This window comes from Coregonus lavaretus, assembly GCF_964263955.1.
Source record: "Coregonus lavaretus genome assembly, chromosome: 19".
Classification (NCBI taxonomy): domain Eukaryota; kingdom Metazoa; phylum Chordata; class Actinopteri; order Salmoniformes; family Salmonidae; genus Coregonus; species Coregonus lavaretus.
The window spans coordinates 600,229-606,802 of NC_140006.1; positions in this window are offsets into that span (position 1 = coordinate 600,229).

Below are 6,574 nucleotides of genomic sequence, written 5' to 3' on the forward strand. Positions count from 1 at the left end.
GCACAGATCCGGGGAAGGGTACCTAAACATTTCTGCAGTATTGAAGGTCCCCAAGAACATGGTGGCCTCCATCATTCTTAAATGGAAGAAGTTTGGAACCACCAAGACTCTTTCTAGAGCTGGCCGCCCGGCCAAACTGAGCAATCGGGAGAGAAGGGCCTTGGTCAGGGAGGTGACCAAGAACCCAACGGTCACTCTGACAGAGCTCCAGAGTTCATCTGTGCAGATGGGAGAACCTTCCAGAAGGACAACCATCTCTGCAGCACTCCACCAATTATGTCTTTATTGTAGAGTGGCCAGACGGATGCCCCTCCTCAGTAAAAGGCACATGACAGCCCGCTTGGAGTTTGCCAAAAGACCATGAGAAATAAGATTCTCTGGTCTGATGAAACCAAGATTGAACTCTTTGGCCTGAATGCCAAGCGTCACGTCTGGAGGAAACCTGGCACCATCCCTACGGTGAAGAATGGTAGTGGCAGCATCATGCTGTGGGGATGTTTTTCAGCGGCAGGGACTGGGAGACTAGTCAGGATCGAGGGAAAGATTAACGGAGCAAAGTACAGAGAGATCCTTGATGAAAACCTGCTCCAGAGCGCTCAGGACCTCAGACTGGGGCGGAGGTTCACCTTCCAACAGGACAACCCTAAGCACACAGCCAAGACACTGCAGGAGTGGCTTCGAGACAAGTGTCTGAATGTCCTTGAGTGGCCCAGCCAGAGGCCGGACTTGAACCCGATCGAACATCTCTGGAGAGACCTGAAAATAGCTGTGCAGCGACGCTCCCCATCCAACCTGACAGAGCTTGAGAGGATCTACAGAGAAGAATGGGAGAAACTCCCCAAATACAGGTGTGCCAACCTTGTAGCGTCATACCCAGGTGTGCCAACATTGTAGCGTCATACTCAACTTCAAATGGGGTAGGGACGTCCCAAGGATTCCGGATAGCATGGACCCTTCTCACAGATCTTAAATCAAGTTACAGACCAGTTAACTAGGCCTAAGACCCCTAGACATAATGAGTGCAGCAAAATCAGTAGGCTAGTTTCTGGTTTCGTAAAAGGGGCACTGACTGCCAACACACACATACAGTACACTTCCATGTACACACACACACACACTCTCTCACACACACATTTGGCGGGATGTTCAGTTATGCCTGGTGTATTAAGTTATTATGCAAGCAGGAGTAGTGCCCTTGATTGATCAACATGAACATGACCACTGGCATACTGGACAGCAGCACCCACAAGGCAACGGGGCCCATGTGCATGTCACCAATGTCATTATTTTTTTTTTTTTATAAATCACTCTTTACAGTAAACCTCCAAAAAGTCCTTCATAAACCTTTATGTACTAGGAAGCTAAGTGTTTGTTTCTTGGGCTTCACGAATGTGACTGAAAAAGTGCCTCATGCCTTGAAAATGAAAAAATTCTACTGATTGAATGTAAGGGGATATGGGTGAACAAACGCCGTGGTCAAGGCTACGACCAAGAGCCTAATGCTTCTTAGGTAGTTCTTTATGAGTTTTAGTTTAGAAAACGATCTCTCTGCAGAAGAGACATCTACAGGGATGGTAAAAAACAGCTTGATTGCCGCAATGCCGTAGCAACATCAGGGAAACTGGGCAGAAAGGAGTGGGTCTTTAAATACAGCAGTTCTGCAACATATTTAATTGAGCCTCTCATTCTCATTAATTGCCAGTCTCAACACGTTACGAAAAATATTAACTGTATTGGTAGATCTGGGGACAGGTTGTCTGGATACTGGACAGCCAATAAATTGGCAGATGCAACGAACTCCGACCGTGCGGGGCTCCAGAGAAACTGCATTATGCCAGTGAACATGACATTACATCTATATTTACTGTACTCACTAACTGGTCAGTCCATGAAGCTAATCCTGGAGGAAAATGTGAGTAGGTCGATATAGCAAGAGATCAGTATGCATGCTGAGCAGTAATGTGGACAAAAATAGCACCTGACATCTGAACTAAATGACAGCACTGTACATTCTTCTGAATACTAAGAGCACACATAAGTAATTACAATACGTGGCTTATTCAATTTGGGCTGTGTAAGTGTCAATACAATTAACTGTATTCCCTATACCAGAGCCATTCTTTAATTCATATCTGTGCATATTCATATATCCCTTTTACAAAAGCCAGTTTATTCAAAAACATGAGTCCTGCTGTGTGTACTTGGAAGCACACAGAGACATCACACAATAAAATACATATTCTACCCAAGCTTATTTCTCATTATGGTAATTGTACATTCCTTGCACAGTGGACGTGAAAGAATGCATTAATTCATTAATTCATTAAGTCATTATTGTAATAATTTGATCTGTTCAACAATGACGGGAAAAGGTCAGATGGGGATTTACATTTTTTAATGGCTCTAACTTTCTGCTGTTTGGCTGCCCATGTCTTTGTCTGGAATGGCACCCTATTCCCCAGGGCTCTACTGAGGTAATAGGGTGCTATTTCAGACACATGTAAACCTGGGTTTCCATAACCTTCTCATGTCATTAATTCTTGTCAGACCTGGTAGCGTATTGTAAGGTGAATGCTAGGGTTAGGGTTATGGTTATGGCTAGGAGTAGGGTTGAGCCAGGGTGTGGACATTCGGATTAGGGTTGTGATTGAGACTAGGGTTAAGGTTTAACCGGGATGTGGACATGAAGCTAGGATTAGGGTTGTGGTTGTGGCAAAGGTCAGGGTTGAAGCGGAATGTGGACATGAAGCTACACTGTAAAAAAATGTGTTGTTGATTCAACATAAAATTGTAAGGCAACCAGCTACAATAGGGTTGTGAGTTTGGTCAACATTTGGGCATGGAAATGAACCAACATACATTCTCAAGTTGAATTGTATGTTCACTCAACTTTGAATTTTAGGTTGAGTGTAAATACAATTCAACTTGAGAATTTATTCTACCTTATTTGCATATTTCCCAGTGTGCCTTTCGAGTGAATTGTTTTTACCACCCTTGACTGTATTTATTAGTGACAGAGACATGATTGTTGTATTCCTGTAGCCTTCACCAAGTGAGTGTCTTAGTGCCTGATTCAGACGATTTGATTTAAGCACTCAGTGGTTGGTCTCCAGACTTACCGTAGGCAGGTGTGTAACTGACTTTACAGGTGTGGCTCCCTTGCACGCACTGAATAAATGTAATTCAGTCGCTGAAAACCCTCCCACTTGCTGGCCAACAGATTTTCTCATGAAATATTCAATATGGTTTTCAGTACATACAGTGCATTCGGAATCTATTCAGACCCCTTGACTTTTTCCACATTTTGTTACGTTACAGCCTTATTCTAAAATTGATTAAATTGTTTTTCCCCTCATCAATCTACACACAATACCCTATAATGACAAAGCATTAGCATATTTATTAAAATAAAGAAAACTGAAATATCACATTTGCATAAGTATTCAGACCCTTTACTCAGTACTTTGTTGAAGCACCTTTGGCAGCGATTACAGCCTCGAGTCTTCTTGGTTATGACGCTACAAGCTTGGCACACCTGTATTTGGGGAGTTTCTCCCATTCTTCTCTGCAGATCCTCTCAAGCTCTTTCAGGTTGGATGGGAGCGTCTCTGCACAGCTATTTTCAGGTCTCTCCAGAGATGTTCGATCGGGTTCAAGTCCGGGCTCTGGCTGGGCCACTCAAGGACATTCAGAAACTTGTCCCAAAGCCAGTCCTGCGATGTCTTGGCTGTGGGCTTAGGGTCATTGTCCTGTTGGAAGGTGAACCTTCACCCTAGTCTGAGGTCCTGAGCGCTCTGGAGCAGGTTTTCATCAAGGATCTTTCAGTACTTTGCTCTGTTCATCTTTCCCTTGATCCTGACTAGTCTCCCAGTCCCTGCTGCTGAAAAACATCCCCACAGCATGATGCTGCCACCACCATGCTTCACCGTAGGGATGGTGCCAGGTTTCCTACAGACGTGACGCTTGGCATTCAGGCTAAAGAGTTCAATCTTGGTTTCATCAGACCAGAGAATCTTGTTTCTCATTGTCTAAGAGTCTTTAGGTGCCTTTTGGCACACTCCAAGCGGGCTGTATGTGCATTTTACTGAGGAGTGGCTTCCGTCTGGCCACCCTACCATAAAGGCATAATTGGTGGAGTGCTGCAGAGATGGTTGTCCTTCTGGAAGGTTCTCCCATCTCCACAGAGGAACTCTGGAGCTCTGTCAGAGTGACCATCGGGTTCTTGGTCACCTCCCTGACCAAGGTCCTTCTCCCCCGATTGCTCTGTTTGGCCGGGCGGCCAGCTCTAGAAAGAGTCTTGGTGGTTCCAAACTTCTTCCATTTAAGAATGATGGAGGCCACTGTGTTCTTGGGGACCTTCAATGCTGCAGAATATTTTTGGTACCCTTCCCCAGATCTGTGCCTCGACACAATCCTGTCTCAGAGCTGTATGGACAATTCCTTCGACCTCATGGCTTGGTTTTTGCTCTGACATGCACTGTCAACTGTGGGACCTTATATAGACAGGTGTGTGCCTTTCCAAATCATGTCCAATCAATTGAATTTACCACAGGTGGCCTCCAATCAAGTTGTAGAAACATCTCAAGGATGAGTAAGCTCCAAGTTGTTGGTATTTTGAGAAGCAGGGATTTGTACCAACTATACAATCTAGCCATCTATATCATTTATAACATATTGTAATGTAGAGTGGCTGAGAGAAAGTCAGACAGACAGGGGAACGTCATTAATGCCCTTCACCACTGGCTAGCCACCAACTGGCTAAACTGCTTTTTGATAGCATGTTAGAGAACTAGCTAGCTAGCTAATACGTCAACGGTATAACAATAATAACGAGTAACTTGTCTAACTTTTAGCTAACTAAACGTCACACAAAAAAGTGCATTTGTGTGATGTAGTTTGCTAGCTAGGTAGTTAGCTTGCTAACCATCCAATAGAAGTCAAGTAGAGACTTGCTAGCTAGTGAGATCAAATGTCAGTTTGCACTATATAGCTAACGTTACTTACATTTACAAATCATTACAGATACTAAACCTACTGGAAAAAATGGGTTTACGGATCACTGACAAGAATAACATTACCAAGCCTCAGGAAGTAAGCTTTACATTGATACCTAGCTAACGTTAGCTAGCTTGCCCTAGCTAGCTACTAGCCCTAGCAAAGTTAGCTAGCTTGCTAACACTTGCTTGCCAGTTTCCAAAAACAGAATCTGCAATGGACATTGTCTTTATAAATAAATGCTACTAAATGTGATATTTTGCGAGGACTGCTTCTGTTGATAGCTAGCTAGCTAAGTATTGATGGGTAGGCTTGGCTTGCTCCAATTTGCAGTACAAATCTGGCCACAAGTTCACCTCAGTATGGGGAGCAGCAGTATGGCTTGGTATATCCCCTGTAGCTCAGTTTGTAGAGCATGGCACTTGCAACGCCAGGGTTTTGGGTTCGTTTCCCACGGGGGACCAGTATGAAAATGTATGCACTCACTAACTCTAAGTAGCTCTGGATAAGAGTGTCTGCTAAATGACGTAAATGTAAATGATCAATGGAAGCAGGATGCACCTGAGCTCAATTTCGAGTCTCATAGCAAAGGGTCTGAATAGTTATGTAAATAAGGTATTTCATTATTACATTTTTTACATTTGCAAAAATGTCTAAAAACCTGTTTTCGCATTTGCCATTATGGGATATTGTGTGTAGATTGATGAAAGAAAAAATGTATTTGATCAATTTTACATTAAGTAACGTACCACAATGTGGAAAAAGTAAAGGGGTCTGAACACTTTCCGAATGCACTGTAGATCTTTAAGCCACTCCTTTAAATACAGTGTACCTTCAAAGCTGCAATATGTAGCTTTTTGGGCAACCTGACCAAATTCACATAGAAATGTGAGTTATAGATCTTTCATTCACATTGAAAGCAAGTTTAAGAAACGGTAGATCTGTTCTACTGTATGTGCGCTATTTCTATGCTTCCCGTTCTCAAGTTTTGTTATTGATTCTTTTGGTTTTGTACACAACCTACAAACAGCTGAAGATACAATAATTTGGTAATGGAAAATATATTTATCAGCGGTTTAGATGATACAATGATTCTCTACACTATACTTGATTGTTTTGTCGCGTATACAGAAATTAGGCGAACTATTAGAATTCGAGCAACCAGGAAATGGCCGAGTGATTTCTGCATAGTGCATTTTTTATTAGATTTCTTTCGACAAATTCAATAGAATATTGAGAAAATGGGTCAGAATAGGGATAATGAAAAAAAATAAAAAAAATAAAGCAATCTGATTCATACTGAAAGTTGTTCAATCCATTAAATATTGGAAGGTGAGAGAAGTGTACAATAGGGGTTGAACAATAGAAGAATGGCGCCGGAGGAGATTGCTGCCGTTAGAAGATTGGGCGCCTAACTAATTGTGGCGCCTAACTTATTTTGTACATAATGTTTCTGCCACCGTCTCTTATGACCGAGAAGAGCTTCTGGATATCAGGACAGCGATTACTCACCTCGGACTGGACAAATATTTTTTCTTCAAAGAGTCGGACACTAAGGATGTACTTCAGACACCCAACA